Genomic DNA, 17706 nt, shown 5'->3' with positions numbered 1-17706 from the left:
CCTCAATCCACCTAATATTGGGGTTATGGCGAATTGATGAGAGCAGGTGCTCCGTCACTAGGATGTATAAGAGAGGGGACAGAGGACATCACTGCCTTGTCCCATTGGTGATTGTGAAAGGTGATGAAAATGTTCTGACGCACCCCCTGGGCCTTGGGACACCCGGAGCCGGACCCTTTTTGGTGGATGCTGGTGGTTGTAGTCTTCGTGGCGGCGACCCAGTTCCGTGGCTCAGGGCGGTCAAACCAGTGGCGGAACTATTTATGTGGTTTTCATGTTTAAATGTCCGACTACGCCACCCGTGGATTGCGGTCAGAGTGAACCGCCGCTACAGGGCAGACCACTGAGGCTGGTGTTGTGGGTGCAGCAGAGCGTAGCATAACTCCCCACGGGAGGAGTATAGCCTCAGGGCAGTGTATGCGGAGGATGGGGGTGATGGTGCAGGGCAGCAGCAGTAACGACACGGAGTCAGTGATGCAGTTCAGGGCCTTTACTCACAGTTCTTATTATCCAGACCACGTCTGCAGGTAACGGCTGCCCACGTCGTACTGTGCTCACCAGGTGAGGGGCTCAGACAACTCCCAGATAACTTTGGAGCACTTCACAGGACCCCCTTTGTGTGTCCTTTGTCTGGCCTTTCTTACCAACACTTCTGTCCGGCTGCCTCGGGCCTCCTCTTGGTAAACTTGGTGCCAGTTTCCCTGACCCTATGTGGTGCCTTCCTAGCGGGTGTAGCGAGGGGCTGCGCCACATAAAATGTCAGAGCCTCCGGTTTCTAGCTGAGGGTCGTTTCCTGCCTCCACTAGTTCGGGGACCGGTCTCCCCCTTTGGCCTGACCCCTCCACGCAGGTGGATTCGGGCGTGCGGTGGCGACTCGCCCGTCCGCACCCCTGGGATCCCTTCATTCCTCGTTCCTGGAGCCTTCTCCGCTCCTCTTCCTTCCTTCTCCCTCTTCCAGGCCTGGGCCTCTGTTACTAGGCCCGCCTCCGGAGCAGAGCTCATGCAGAGCCCCTGCTCCCTGCCACTTCTGCTCAGACTTCTCTGCACTGAACTAAGATGGTGCCCACCTTTTATACTCCCTTCTCAATGCACCCAGGAACTGCTTCCTCCCTGCTCCTGCACTACAGGGTTCCCCTTCCTCAGTGTTCCCTCCCCCCACTCCAGCCAGGGACAGGGACTGTCGTGCCCATCTCAGGGGCATATTGGTCGCCCTGCCCCACGGCAATGTGGTGTAATGCATGCAGGTGTCGGGTCCTGATCCACACTCCATCCTTACCTGAGAGTGAGATATCACACCTCTGGGTGAGGTGCAATACGTCTGTAGCAACCGAGCCCTCAGGGTGCTACAGTTCCATTTATCTTCAGCCTAGGTGACGTATTGCGATACAGGGCCGTGATTTTGGCTATAAAAGGGTCCCCTAGACCCCTACCCCAAGCTTTTTAAGAGAATCATATATGGCGTGCCAGGAGACTCTATGGAATGCTTTCTCAGCATCCAACGAGAGTATCTAATTACAAATTTTTAACTGCATCTAGCCCAGGAAATACTTTGTGCCTAGTAGCAGTGTCTGCTAGTGAGCGGATTATCCCGGCTGTTAAGCAAGCTGCACCACCTGTAGTTTAGACACTTAATTTTTTCAAAGGAAATGCTTCGGGACCATGGGATACTTAGTGAAGAGCATCAGGAGGCACCCCAAGGCATAGGGGCTGGGACTGGCAGTAGGATGCCTTGCGGTGGACAGCCGAGCTCGATCCTTATAAAAGCTTTTTAACTGCAGCAGCTTTAGTGGATGCTACTGGAGCTGGAATTACCGCGGCTGCTGGCATGAGACTTGCCCTCCAATAGATCCTTGTAAATGGATTTAAAGTGTATTCATTCAAATTAGAGAGACAATTTAAATTAAAAAGCTTAGAGCTGCCTCCACCACAGGGGGGCTCGCTCGACCCACCAGCGGACAGGCACCAGTATTGGGAGAGGGGGGCTGGCCGTCAGGGTTCACCGCGGCTCTGGCACAAACCCGGCGACACGGAGGTGGCACGGGCAGGAGCGGACTGGCCGTGTCGGCTTCTCACTTTTTGGATTTTAGAAGGGCATGACATGCCTATATCTGTGTCTCCCCCTCCTTTTACTCCTCCACCTCTTTTATTTTCGCATGACTATATGTACTTGTCACTTTTCCATGTGTTAGTTATGTCTTCTGAGCAGTTTGTCAGCTTTTGGACACCTTTGAAGGTGTTTTCTATGTGTTTCTATGTGTTTTTGTTTGCCTGCCATTGGTTTTAACGGTGTTCGAAGGTGTTCGACGAACAGTTCGACGAACAGTTCGGCGAACACACGGGTGTTCGACGAACCGAACCGAACTCGAACACTACGGGGGTGGCTCAACACTAGTCAGCAGAGGAGGTGGAGAAGGATGCTAATGACGACGAGGTCAGGTTGCGCCTTTCTGGACAGAGACATAGTACTGGAAGCACGTCAACAACTGCATCCTCAAACACAACTCTGCCTCTGACCACAAGTCGTGGTGGCTCTTCAGGTCGCATGGGTGCTAAGCCTTGCATAGCCTGTGCATTTTTTCAGATCGATAAGGATGACCCAACTCGTGTTATCTGTAACATTTGTCAGCAAAAGCTAAGTAGAGGCCAAAAAATACATAGTTTGAGTACTTCATGCATGAACCGGCACATGGATATGAAGCATAAGTTGCAGTGGGAAGATCACTGTGCTACAATGCGGCCTAGCCGGCCGGGCCAACTACCGTCTTGTGCATCTGCAGCCTCTTCATCCTCTGTGACTGGGGGGACAGCAGTCACACCTGTTTTGGGACGCAGACCTGCGACCTCTTTACACGCAACAGCCAGCGTGATTGGCAGGTCATCATTTTCTTTGGAGGTGGAAACACCAGCTGGTGTTGAGCGCTCTCCGACATCGATAGCACCACCTTTGGATAAAGGCAACCTAACATGTCCGCCTGCATCTTCCTCACAGACCGGCAGTTTGCCGGGGACACCCTTCTCAACCACGTCGAGACCTTATGTCCGTCGCAGTGCCCCAGTACCAGATGCCCAGTCGGCACTACTTCTCAAAGAAAGGTGTGCCTGCGCTCCACAAGCATGTCGCACACAACATCACCTCTTCTTTGAGAAACTCTGTGTGTGACAGGGTGCATTTCACCACAGACACTTGGACGAGTAGGCATTGACAGGGGCGTTACATGTCGCTGACTGGGCACTGAGCAACTGTGGTGACAGCAGGACAAGGGGCTGCTGTCCAAGTCTTGCCGTCCCCACGAGTTGTGCGTCAATCCTCTTTATCTCGAAGTTCCTCTACTGCTTCTGCCTCCTCAACCTCCTCTCGGTCCTCCACCTGCACCCAAAGCCTGTCTGGTCATGCCACAAGCTTTCTAACTGCGCAGAAGGGATCCTGCACACCTCCTTACTATGCTGGCAGCAGGGCACAACGTCATCAGGCGGTTTTTACTTTGAAATGTCTGGGAAATGTGAGTCACACAGCTGAGGAGTTGTGGTCAGCTCTGGAGAACCAGTTTCATGAATAGTTGTCTCCACTGGACCTGAAACCAGGGAAGGCCGTGTGCGACAATGCTGCAAACCTCGGTGCGGCCCTTTGCGGGGCAATGTCACACACGTGCCTTGTATGGCTCACGTGTTGAAACTGGTTGTCCAGCAATTTTTAGGCCACTATCCCGGACTAGATGGCCTTCTTCAGAGGGCACGTTCACTGTGTTCTCACTTCCGCCGTTCGCATCCCGCAGCTCAGCGACTTACATCTCTACAGAAGTTGTTGGGCCTGCCACTTCACCGGCTAAAATGCGATGTGCCTACCCGGTGGAATTCAACTCTGCACATGTTGCAGCGACTGTGGCAGCACCGATAAGCCCTGGTGCAATATGTTCTGACATATAGCCTGTGCCAACGAGATCCAGAGGTGGGGCAAATCACGCTGGAGGTGTGGTCTCAGATCAGGGACCTATGCACCCTTCTGCACAGTTTTGAAATGGCGACGAAGATGTTTAGTGCTGACGATGCCATTTTCAGCATGACTATTCTGGTGATTTACATGCTGGAGCACATGTTAAACAGAATTCGGAGTCAGGTGGTGGCACAAGAGGAGGTGGAGGAAGTAGAGGAGGAGGAGTTGTATGCGGAAGGGCTAACATCTGCAAGGTCCAGACGGTCGGCAGCACCAAGGCGGCAGGCATGTGAGGGTGGGGGAGATGGTTTTACCAGGGTGCATGGTAGCAGCCAAGCTAGTGAGGAAGGTGCAGGAGCCCTGGAAGAAGTGGAGGACGAACTGATGGAAGACTCACTGAGGGCGACCTTGATCACATTTCTGTTGTGTGAGGTTGGGGGGAGAGGGCAGAGGAAGGAAGCATGATTGTTACCTCGCCACCAACACAACAGGGATTTGGTGCTCCTGGATGCGCAAGAAACATGAGTGCCTTCTTGCTGCACTACCTGCAACATGACCCTCGAATTGTGAGAATTAGAAATAATCCTGACTACTCGGTTGCCACACTGTTAGATCCCCGGTGCAAAAGTAAATTTGCAGAAATTATTCCTGCCATAGAAAGGGATGCACGCATGCAGGAGTATCAGGAGAGACTGTTGCAGAATCTTACATGTGTTTTTCCACAAAACACCAGTGGTGCACGTAGTGAATCTCACAGTTCCAACTTGCCAACCGTGGGACCGTCAAGTGTTCAGCACTCAAAACGTAACAGAAACACAGTATCTGCTGGTAACATCAATTTTGCGGAATCATTTCACCACTTTTTTAGCCCATCCTTTGCAAGGCCACAGGAGACAAGAAGTCTGACACATAGTCAATGCCTAGAGACGATGGTACTGGAGTATCTCCAAGTAAACAGTGAAGCAATGACTGTGTCACTGGACGCTTGCTTTTTTTCGGCTTCCAATCTGGATAAATGGCCGGAGCTCGCCACTTACGCCTTGGAGATCTTGTCATGCCCCGCAGCCAGCGTTCTGTCTGAACGTGTGTTCAGCGCTGCTGGTGGTGTGCTGACAGATAAGCGCACGCGGCTCTCCACTGATAATGTAGACAGACTCACGTTCATAAAGATGAACAAATCATGGATCCGAAAGGACTTTTTTACCCATGTGTCACCCTGGGGAGAGTAAAAGCTTGATGATTTGTTAAAATCACCTCACCAACCGTTTTAAGCTTTCAAATTACTAATCATGTTTATCTGTATCTTGCCTGTATAATAATTTTGGCCTTGTAGCAGTGTGCAGTACTGATTCTATTAGGTCATCTATACTAAACTCCACCAGATTTAAAATTAATAATCATTTTTATCTGTGTCTTGGCTGGAAAATAATTTGGGCCTTGTAGCAGTTTGCAGTACTGATTCTATTAGGCGATCTATACTAAACTCCACCAGATTTAAAATCACTAATCATGTTTATCTGTATCTTGGCTGGAAAATAATTTTGGCCTTGTAGCAGTTTGCAGTACTGATTCTATTAGTCCATCTATGCAAAGCTCCACCAGATTTAAAATTAAACTGGTTAACGCAATTTTACTGTCAAAAGGTTTTAAAACATATTTTAAGTCAATTTTGGCTGCTGATTACTAATACGAACTCCGTTTTTGGCTATCACATCAGGATTTCGAGATATTTTTGATGGAAATTACTCCTACCGAATGTTTTTTGATAAAAACCTCATGATTTTCGTTACTACATTTAGTATATTTTTAATCAAGGAATAACAAAAATTACAAAGTCTGTGTACAGCAAATCAAATATACTTACAAAATTAAACTATAAAATATAAAAACACATATATATGGCACACAGATGAATGGCAAATGGCAGTTATTTGAACTTTCTTTTCTTGGCTGATCTGTGATGTACAGCTTCTGGGTTGTCTCTAATCAAGCTGCAGCAATAGTCAGTCATCATATGTGAGTCCCACTGGCCTTGATACCGTTCTTCCATTGTTTTAATGTCCTGATGAAAACGCTCCCCTTGTTCCTCGCTCACATCCCCAAGGTTCTCTGGAAAAAAGTCCAAATGGCTGTGTAAATAGTGAATCTTGATACTCATTCTACATCCAAGATTTTGCAGACTCATTAGTAGCTCTTCCACAATCTCTTCATAGTTGTCTTCTTTCTTATTCCCTAGAAAATTCTGCACCACATTACAAAATGCATTCCAAGCTCTTCTGTCTCATTCATTGATGTGATAAAGTTTGGGTCTCTCATAAGTGTTCTTATTTGAGGTACATCAAATATTCCAGCCTTTTTCTTCTCTTCACTAAGACCAGGAAAAGTTGAACATATATAGTTAAAGCATTCTCCACTGTGATTGAGAGCTTTGACGAACTGCTTCATCAATCCAAGTTTTATGTGCAAGGGAGGAAAGACAATGTTCTTCCTATCCACTAGAGGATCATGGATGACATTCTTATCGCCAGATGCCAAACTCTGTCGCTGAGGCCATTCAGTTTTCACCCAATGCTCTGCTGTAGCTCTACTGTCCCAGTAGCACAGAAAACAAGGGTGTTTGAAAACAGTTTTTTTACTTTCTTATCATAACAAATGGGAATTATGCATGTTCAAAGAAAACAAAGATATTCTCACATTTATTGGGAGACTAAATGAAAACTAAATTTACCTTAGTGAACCGTATAAACCGGCACTTTTCATACACTACAAATATTTTTCTTGGAATTATTGAAAATGGGCTATATACCTATAGCGCAAAAACGTGATGTGATAGAGAAATTATAAGATCAAATTTGAATTCAGCACCCTCAAATTAGTCTAAAACTGTTCTTAAAGTCCATGCCAGAAATTTTTTTTTTTTGTTGTACACCAGTGTTATTAATAATCATGTTTATCTGTATCTTGCCTGTAAAATAATTTTGGCCTTGTAGCAGTTTGCAGTACTGATTCTATTAGGCCATCTATACTAAGCTCCACCAGATTTCAAATTATTACTAATCATGTTTATCTCTATCTTGCCTGTAAAATAATTTTGGCCTTGTAGCAGTTTGCAGTACTGATTCTATTAGGCCATCTATACTAAGCTCCACCAGCTTTCAAATTAATAATAATTTTTAGCTGCATCTAGCCCGGAAAATAATTTTGGGGCTCCTAGATGCGCAAGACGCATGAGTGCCTTCTTGCTGCACTACCTGCAACATGACCCTCAGATTGTCAGAATTTGAAATAATCCTGACTACTGGGCTGCCACACTCTTAGATCCCCCACACTTTTCGATCAACCTTTTCATTTTAATAAAGAACAAAAAAATGGTCATTTTTGAAATTATAAGCATTAGCATGTTATTAGAAACTGAAATCAAACAGTTTTCAACTCAAAACTTTATTCTAGGTGATGTTACATTTGCACATAGGACCCCTTGTTCGAAAGGAGCTTCTGAACTCTCTTGTCCATTGAATTTGTCAGGTTTTGGATGGTTTCTGCTTCAATTGTTTTGCATGAGGACAGAATACCCTCCCAGAGCTGTTGCTTAGATGTGAACTGCCTCCTGACATCATAGACACTCCTTTTGATGATGCTCCAGAGGTTCTCAATGGGGTTGAGGTCAGGGGAGTATGGGGGTCACACCATAAGTTTGTCCCCTTTTATGCCCATATCAGCCAGAGATGCAGATGTGTTATGTGCAGCATGAGACGGTGCATTATCATGCATGAAAATGATCTTGCTGTGGAATACATGGTTCTTCTTCTTGAACCATGGCAGGAAGTGCTGTTTGAGAAACTCCACATACATTATGGAGTTCATCTTTACCCCTTCAGGGATCCTAAAGGGGCTGACAATCTCTCTCCCCATGATTCCAGCCCAAAACATTACTCCACCTCCTCCTTGTTGGTGCCGTAGCCGTGTTTGCATGGGGTGTCCATCAACCAGCCATCCTCCACTCCATCCATCTGGACCATCGAGCGTTGCACGGCACTCATCGGTGAACAAAACAGTTTTGAAGTCAGTCTTCATGTATTGTTTGGCCCACTGGAGCCATTTCTGCTTGTGTACAGTGGATAGAGGAGGTCGACAGGATGTCTTACGCACAGCTGCAAACCTCTGAAGGACCGTGCATCTTGTTGTTCGGGGGACGTTGAAGGCACCAGCAGCTTCAAAAACTTGTCTGCTGCTATGACAGGGCTTTTTTGCCGCTGCTCTTTTAACCTGACGTAATTTTCCCTTATCAGCACGCCCACGTGTGTACTGTGAATCAGCTACATACTTCTTGATTGTGCGATGATCAGGATGAAGTGTCTTGGCAATGTTGATTGTAGTCATGCCTTGACCTAAACACTCCACAATTTGTTGCTTCTCAGCAGCCGACACATCCTTTTTCTTTCCCATTTTGGCAGAAAATGTAGGCTGCTTAATAATGTGGGACAGCCTTCTTAAGTAGTCTTGCCTTTCATTGGACACACCTGCCAAACTAATTAGCACAGGTGTCTGCAATTTCTTACAGTGATATAAAGAGCCCTAACACACATCACCATCAATGAGTTTAACTGGCAAACAAAAAAATTCTTACCTTATCACTCCTAAACACTTTTTGCATAATAATTTGGAACACAGTGTACATGTGCTTTTCCACAAAACACCAGTGGTTCACGTAGTGAATCTTACAGTTCTAACTTGCCAACCGTGGTCTGTATGGAGTTGTTCAATAAAGGGCCCAAAATTAAGATAACATAGATGGGAGAGGTCTCTATGAATACGAATTCCTAAGTATTTGATACCATGTGAGGGCAAGGCAAAGGGAAAGTTGGACTGGATGGAATCCTGTATGGATATGGGGAGGGAGACATCGAGGGCCTCAAACTTCGCTGCATTGATTTTAAAATTTGACCATGTAACAAAGTGATCTATTTCAGCCATAACAGCAGGGATGGATATATCTGATTGAGTAATATATACTAGGACATCATCAGCAAATGCAGAGCACTTGTACTCGGTGCCTCCCACCTCAATCCACCTAATATGGGGGTTATGGCGAATTGATGAGAGCAGGTGCTCCGTCACTAGGATGTATAAGAGAGTGGACAGAGGACATCCCTGCCTTGTCCCATTGGTGATTGTGAAAGGTGATGAAAATGTTCCATTTATCTTCAGCCTAGGTGACGTATTGCGATACAGGGCCGTGATTTTGGCTATAAAAGGGTCCCCTAGACCCCTACCCCAAGCTTTTTAAGAGAAAAATATATGGTGTGCCAGGAGACACTATGGAATGCTTTCTCAGCATCCAACAAGAGTATCTAATTACAAATTTTTAACTGCATCTAGCCCAGGAAACACTTTGTGCCTAGTAGCAGTGTCTGCTAGTCAGCGGATTATCCCAGCTGTTAAGCAAGCTACACCACCTGTAGTTTGGACACTTAATTTTTTCAAAGGAAATGCTTCGGGCCCCCGGTACACTCAGTGAAGAGCATCGGGAGGCACCCCAAGCCACAGGGGCTGCGACTGGCGGTAGGACGCCTTGCAGTGGACCGCCAAGCTCGATCCTTATAAAAGGTTTTTAACTGCAGCAGCTTTAGTGGACGCTACTGGAGCTGTAATTCCCGCGGCTGCTGGCATGAGACTTGCCCTCCAATAGATCCTTGTAAAAGGATTTAAAGTGTACTCATTCAAATTAGAGAGACAATTTAAATTAAAAAGCTTAGACCTGCCTCCACCGCAGGGGGGCTCGCTCGACCCACCAGCGGACAGGTACCAGTATTGGGAGAGGGGGGCTGGCCGTCAGGGTCCACCGCAGCTCTGGCACAAACCCGGCGACACGGAGGTCGCACGGGCAGGAACGGACTGGCCGTGTCAGCTTCGCACTTTTTTGGTTTTAGAAGGGCATGACATGCCTATAGCTGTGTCTCCCCCTCCTTTTACTCCTCAACCTCTTTTCTTTTTGCATGACTATATGTCCTTTTCACTTTTCCATGTGTTAGTTGTGTCTTCTGAGCAGTTTGTCAACTTTTTGACACCTTTGAAGTGTTTTCTATGTGTTTTCTATGTGTTTCTATGTGTTTTTGTTGCCTGCCATTGATTTTAATGGTGTTCGAAGGTGTTCGACGAACAGTTCAACGAACAGTTCGGCGAACATACGGGTGTTCGACGAACCGAACTGAACTCGAACACTACCGGGGTGGCTCAACTCTACTCCCAACCTGTCACAAAAAGCACGCCAAAAGCGAGCCACAAACTGAGGTCCTCTATCAGAAACAATATCCATGGGAACGCCATGGAGGTTGACAATCTCCTTAACAAATGCCTTAGCGAGTGTCTTTGCGCAGGGCAACTTAATGAATGGAACCAAATGACATATGTTACTAAAACGGTCCACGACCACCCAGATGACAGTAAAACCCTCGGACACAGGAAGATCAGTAATAAAATCCATAGTGAGATGCGTCCAATGTGCACTAGGAACCTCCAGAGGGAAAAGCAACCCCGCAGCAGGAGTATGTGAAGCCTTTGACCTAGCGCACACAGTACACTGACGCACCCACTTGATGACTTCCTTCTGCCATCCAGGCCACCAAAAACTGCGACTGATTAGTTTCTTAGTCTCTGAAATTCCTGGATGACCTGCCAACAAAGACTCATGACACTCCACAAACAAATCTCTCCTAAATGCTCTAGGCACGAACAACCTCCCATGGGGAGCGTTAGATGGAGCATCATCTTGAGCTTTCAGAATCCCATTCTCCAAAACGGAGTCCAAAGCCGCCACCACAACTCCTTCACACGTAACAAATTGTATGCCCCCCCGGAGATCAATTTTGGAGAACCACTTGGCTCCCACTAACTGGTTAAACAAGTCAGGAATTAACGGTAATGGGTAGGAATTGCATACTGTAATCTTATTAATTTCACGAAAATCCAGACATGGATGTAAACTGCCATCCTTTTTTTAACAAAGAAGAATCCAACTGCCACAAGCGACTTAGAAGGTCTAATGTGACCAGCAGCCAGGCTAGTCTCTATGTACTCCTCCAAAGCCTTTCTTTCAGGGATAGTCAGATTAAACAAGCGACTTTTGGGAAGAGTAGCTCCAGGAACAAACTCAATGGCGCAATCATAATCCCTATGAGGAGGTAAAACTTGCGACTTCTCCTCCAAAAAAACCCTCCAAAAATCTTGAATAGGTGCAGGTAATTCCCCTTTATTTACAGCCGCAATGCGACCATTACAACATTTATCATAGCACTTCGGACTCCAACACTTAATCACATTAGGAGACAAGTCCAATAAAGGATTGTGCAGTTTTAATCAATGCAATCCTAGAACAACTGGAGAGGGCAAATTATCCAAAACAACCAAGTCCAAAATTTCTTGGTGAACTCCATTGATAGTGAGGGAAAATGCAGCAGTCTTGTGAGTAATACATTTCAAAGGAGTGTTATCAATTGCAACCACAGAAATAGGTGATGATAAAGGTTTGGATTTCAATTTAAGGTTTTCCAAAAACCCTTTTCAATCACATTAAGTGTTGAACCATAATCCACAAATACCTGAAATTCAATCAAATCTCCCTGCAGAGTAGTACTCCCAGAAAGAAATACTCCTGCAGAGTGCAAACCAGCTATACGGGCGTAACTGACCTTTTTTTTTTCTTTACTTAAACGACACTCACAATACTTAATCAAATAATCAGCCTTACCACAATAAAGACATAAACCCTTGGCGAATCTCCAGTCTCTTTCCTGAGAGCGGAGTGACATTGCCCCCACCTCCATTGGTTCTCCGCTGTCAGAGCAGATTTTCTGGGAACTAGGACCTGACGTTACAGAAGTTTTTACATCATTCACCCTGGACCTCAGTCTCCTGTCCACACGAACAGCTAACTGCATAACTTCCTGCAGAGTCTCAGGTGCAGGGAATGCAATTAGCAAATCCTTAACCCTTTCACTCAGACCAGCAAGAAATAAACATCTCAGCGCAGAATCATTCCATTTAACTTCTGAGGCCCATCTCCTGAAGTGTGTGCAATAATTTTCAACATCAACAGACCCCTGATTCAAACGTCTAAGTTCTGATTCAGCAGATGAGATTCGATCAGGATCGTCATATAATAGCCCCATAGCAGAAAAAAATTCTTCAACAGAACTTAAACACGGATCATTAGGCTGGAGAGAAAAGGCCCAACCCTGTGGTTCTTTGCGCAAAAGTGACATAATAAAACCAATGCGCTGTGATTCATTCCCAGAGGATCTTGGTCTCAAATGAAAATATAGCAAACAAGCATTTTTAAAGGAAAAATAATCTTGCTGTTTACCATAAAAAACATCAGGCAGTCCTACCTTGGGTTCGACAAAATGCGCTCCAGGACAGCTACTCACGTGTTGCTGAAGCTCGGCCACCTCCAGAGACAATCCCTGCAGGCGTTGAGCAAACTCCTGGACGGAAACCATACTGATCTCCGAATTTCTTTCCTTTTATTTTTTTTTTTGGGCTAGACTTACTGTTATGTTCTGCAACATAAACTAAGGAAAGATAGGGGAAAACTATCCCTACAGTAAGACTAAGCTGAATCCCTACGATGGAGCGGGCTGCCTGTTCCTTGTGAACAGACCCGCCTTAGTCCTCGGCTAGTCTGAACGAAGACCTATAGAATTAAGGAAGGGGTCCCTAAATGAACTAACGACTGGGACAAAAATGGGACACCTCCTAAACAGAAGTTGTTGCAGAGCACAAAGACAAACTGACAAAAAGTACTAGAGGTCCCAGAGGACCAAGCGAACTAGACAGAGATAGGCATCGAAGCACCTGGCTAGAGAGACAGTCAAGCAACACTGAAGTCCAGCAAGGCCAGAAGGGCAGAGCTGGAATACATAGGCAGATGGTCACGTGACCGCAAAACACAAGATAGAAAAAACTAACAGGAGGGTTCTAACAGGGGAATAGTGAGGGGACAGGTGGATTAGTCGGGCAGCAGAGTTTAGGATAGATTGCAGGGATGCGAGAGTGTTAAAAGGGAGGTCAAAGAGCAGGAGGTTGCAGTAGTCAAGGCGGGAGATGATGAGGGCATGTACAATTGTTTTTGCATATTTTTGTTTGAGGAGTGTGCGGATTCGGAAGATTTTTTTTACTTGGAGTCGGCAAATTCCTCACCCTGATCCTCCTTCCTCCCACCATGTTGAGTGCCTGGAGACAACTGATCCCATACTTGGACACTCCGAAGAGCTGTTTTGTTCATCTTTCCATTTATAGATTCTGGCCTCTCGCTCGGTCCGTTTCAACCGGGGCAACAGAGAGATCGCATGTAGCAATGCCCAAATATTTCAGCAATGATGATCACATGAAGTTGATGGAGGGAAAGTGCAATTACTGTTGCAAAAGGTGTATGATAATGAGATACAATGGACAGAAAGTCAGGGGGAGGATCAGGGTGCGGAAGTATAAGACAAGGTGGTGGACAATGAAGTCACTGACCCAACCTTGCAAGGTGACATGCAAAACTAGGACAGCAGCGCAGAGGGGGAGGGAGGTGTAGCAGGACAACTGTCAGGAAGAAGCAGTGGGGTGGCTACAGACACAAGGCTGGCAACTGTTCCCCAAAACACCAATACCAGAGAAGTTGCCAGTCCAACTGCTAGGTTTTCCCGAGTCTGGCTCTTTTTTAAAGACTGTCCAGTTAACCCCTAAAAGGTCATTTGCAACATTCGCCATGCCAGAATCAGCAGGGGCAGCAAAACTACCAGCCTGACCACCACCAGCATTCTCAGGCATATGACATCAAAGCACCCAACTAGTTTGGCAGAATGCCAGGGTCCAGAAACAGTGTCTGAGGGTGATGCCACTGCCTCTTCCCCTGTTGTACCTGCTCGCCAAGCCTCCGTCCATGATGCAGGCGAAGATGCCTCCCACCCTCCACCTGTCGTTGCACACTTGCATTCATTACAGTAAGCAGCCTTGTCCACGTCCTTGTCCCAGCGCAGCGTTCAGTTGTCCCTACCCAAGTCCTTGGAATGCAAGTTCAAATACACATCCACCCACCGCTCACAATACTTAACTGCCACATTTCTCGACTGCTTGCACTAGAAATTTTGCCTTTTAGGCTCATGGAGGCGGAAGCTTTCCGCAACCTGATGGCAGCTGCTATCCCCAGGTACTCAGTCTCCAACCACCATTATTTCTCCCGGTGTGCCGTCCCCGCCTTACACAAGCACGTGCCCCACCATGAGGACAACTGTCCATGTTCCCCTCATCCTCCTGAATTACCCTCCCTAATCCTTGACCTGTGACCTGTTAACTCTGTTAACAGGAAAAATAAAGCTGGACTCATTGAGTGGATTAGGAGCTCTAATTTTTCACTAGTGCAAGAAAATGAACAAAGGAAATATGGTGGCCCCCCTCCAAGTTGGGTTGGTGAAGCTCCTCCACATGGTTCTGAACTTTTTATTGGCAATATTCCTCAGGAGATATATTAAGATGCATTGATACCCCTCTTTCAGTTTGTGGGAAAGCTGTATGAGTTTCTCTTAATCATGACCTTCAGTGGCCTAAACAGTGGCTTTGCTTATGCACGTTATTTCTCAAAATGCATTGCAGATCAGGCCACTGACCAACTTTGTAGCCATGAAATTCAAGGCATAAAGATCTTTGTTTATCAGAGCACCAAAAAGTGTGAGATGAAGTTGGACGGGCTGCAATTGCTTATGGAACAAGCTGCAATAGAGGACTTCCTGGGAGAAATGACAGCCAGAGTAGAAACGGTTTCCTTCTATGCAAGTCCTTTCACCGACCTAAAGAATATGACTAAGGTGAAACACGACTCTCACCGAAAAGCAGCACAGGCTAAGAAAAGTCTTTGTGAGGGTTCCTAGACACTCGATGGCTGCTTTTTTTTTACTGTGGACTAGTGTTGAGCCACCCCCGTAGTGTTCGAGTTCGGTTCGGTTCGTCGAACACCCGTGTGTTCGCCGAACTGTTCGTCGAACTGTTCGTCGAACACCTTCGAACACCGTTAAAACCAATGGCAGGCAAACAAAAACACATAGAAACACATAGAAAACACCTTCAAAGGTGTCCAAAAGCTGATAAACTGCTCAGAAGACACAACTAACACATGGAAAAGTGACAAGTACATATAGTCATGCGAAAAGAAAAGAGGTGGAGGAGTAAAAGGAGGGGGAGACACAGATATAGGCATGTCATGCCCTTCTAAAATCCAAAAAGTGAGAAGCCGAGACGGCCAGTCCGCTCCTGCCCGTGCCACCTCCGTGTCGCCGGGTTTGTGCCAGAGCCGCGGTGAACCCTGACGGCCAGCCCCCCTCTCCCAATACTGGTGCCTGTCCGCTGGTGGGTCGAGAGAGCCCCCCTGTGGTGGAGGCAGCTCTAAGCTTTTTAATTTAAATTGTCCCTCTAATTTGAATGAATACACTTTAAATCCATTTACAAGGATCTATTGGAGGGCAAGTCTCATGCCAGCAGCCGCGTAATTCCAGCTCCAGTAGCGTCCACTAAAGCTGCTGCAGTTAAAAAGCTTTTATAAGGATCGAGCTCGGCTGTCCACCGCAAGGCATCCTAGTGCCAGTCCCAGCCCCTATGCCTTGGGGTGCCTCCTGATGCTCTTCACTAAGTATCCCGTGGTCCCGAAGCATTTCCTTTGAAAAAATTAAGTGTCCAAACTACAGGTGGTGTAGCTTGCTTAACAGCCGGGATAATCCGCTGACTAGCAGACACTGCTACTAGGCACAAAGTATTTCCTGGGCTAGATGCAGTTAAAAATTTGTAAGTAGATACTCTCGTTGGATGCTGAGAAAGCATTCCATAGAGTCTCCTGGCACGCCATATATGATTCTCTTAAAAAGCTTGGGGTAGGGGTCTAGGGGACCCTTTTATAGCCAAAATCACGGCCCTGTATCACAATACGTCACCTAGGCTGAAGATGAATGGAACTGTAGCACCGAGGGCTCGGTTGCTACAGACGTATTGCACCTCACCCAGAGGTGTGATATCTCACTCTCAGATAAGGATGGAGTGTGGATCAGGACCCGACACCTGCATGCATTACACCACATTGCCGTGGGGCAGGGCGACCAATATGCCCCTGAGATGGGCACGACAGTCCCTGTCCCTGGCTGGAGTGGGGGGAGGGAACACTGAGGAAGGGGAACCCTGCAGTGCAGGAGCAGGGAGGAAGCAGTTCCTGGGTGCATTGAGAAGGGAGTATAAAAGGTGGGCACCATCTTAGTTCAGTGCAGAGAAGTCTGAGCAGAAGTGGCAGGGAGCAGGGGCTCTGCATGAGCTCTGCTCCGGAGGCGGGCCTAGTAACAGAGGCCCAGGCCTGGAAGAGGGAGAAGGAAGGAAGAGGAGCGGAGAAGGCTCCAGGAACGAGGAATGAAGGGATCCCAGGGGTGCGGACGGGCGAGTCGCCACCGCACGCCCGAATCCACCTGCGTGGAGGGGTCAGGCCAAAGGGGGAGACCGGTCCCCGAACTAGTGGAGGCAGGAAACGACCCTCAGCTAGAAACCGGAGGCTCTGACATTTTATGTGGCGCAGCCCCTTGCTCCACCCGCTAGGAAGGCACCACATAGGGTCAGGGAAACTGGCGCCAAGTTTACCAAGAGGAGGCCCGAGGCAGCCGGACAGAAGTGTTGGTAAGAAAGGCCAGACAAAGGACACACAAAGGGGGTCCTGTGAAGCGCTCCAAAGTTATCTGGGAGTTGTCTGAGCCCCTCACCTGGTGAGCACAGTACGACGTGGGCAGCCGTTACCTGCAGACGTGGTCTGGATAATAAGAACTGTGAGTAAAGGCCCTGAACTGCATCACTGACTCCGTGTCGTTACTGCTGCTGCCCTGCACCATCACTCCCATCCTCCGCATACACTGCCCTGAGGCTATACTCCTCCCGTGGGGAGTTATGCTACGCTCTGCTGCACCCACAACACCAGCCTTAGCGGTCTGCCCTGTAGCGGCGGTTCACTCTGACCGCAATCCACGGGTGGCGTAGTCGGACATTTAAACATCAAAACCACATAAATAGTTCCGCCACTGGTTTGACCGCCCTGAGCCACGGAACCGGATCGCCGCCACGAAGACTACAACCACCAGCATCCACCAAAAAGGGTCCGGCTCCGGGTGTCCCAAGGCCCAGGGGGTGCGTCAGAACATTTTCATCACCTTTCACAATCACCAATGGGACAAGGCAGGGATGTCCTCTGTCCCCTCTCTTATACATCCTAGTGACGGAGCACCTGCTCTCATCAATTCGCCATAACCCCAATATTAGGTGGATTGAGGTGGGAGGCACCGAGTACAAGTGCTCTCTATTTGCTGATGATGTCCTAGTATATATCACTCAATCACATATATCCATCCCTGCTGTTATGGCTGAAATAGATCACTTTGTTACATGGTAAAATTTTAAAATCAATGCAGCGAAGTCTGAGGCCCTTGATGTCTCCCTCCCTAAATCCATATAGGATTCCATCCAGTCCAACTTTCCCTTTGCCTGGCCCTCACAGGGTATCAAATACTTAGGAATTCCTATTCATAGAGACCTCTCCCATCTATGTTATCTTAATTTTGGGCCCTTTATTGAACAATTCCATACAGACCACGGTTGGCAAGTTGGAACTGTGAGATTCACTACGTGCACCACTGGTATTTTGTGGAAAAGCACATGTAAGATTCTGCAACAGTCTCTGCTGATACTCCTGCATGCGTGCATCCCTTTCTATG

The 17706-nt window shown here is 47.3% G+C and overlaps 1 pseudogene; it reads left to right on the top strand.

Annotated features, from left to right (window-relative positions):
• Window positions 1-14844, top strand: part of LOC141258624 (dead end protein homolog 1-like) — a 108744-nt pseudogene extending 93900 nt beyond the window's left edge.
• The last annotated feature ends 2862 nt before the right edge of the window (window positions 14845-17706 follow it).

This window comes from Phyllobates terribilis, unplaced genomic scaffold, assembly GCF_046119375.1.
Source record: "Phyllobates terribilis strain yellow unplaced genomic scaffold, ASM4611937v1 Scaffold_3__8_contigs__length_932513732, whole genome shotgun sequence".
Lineage (NCBI taxonomy): Eukaryota > Metazoa > Chordata > Amphibia > Anura > Dendrobatidae > Phyllobates > Phyllobates terribilis.
The sequence above is the reverse complement of the archived record's forward strand: the minus strand, read 5'-3'. Positions and strand labels throughout refer to the sequence as shown.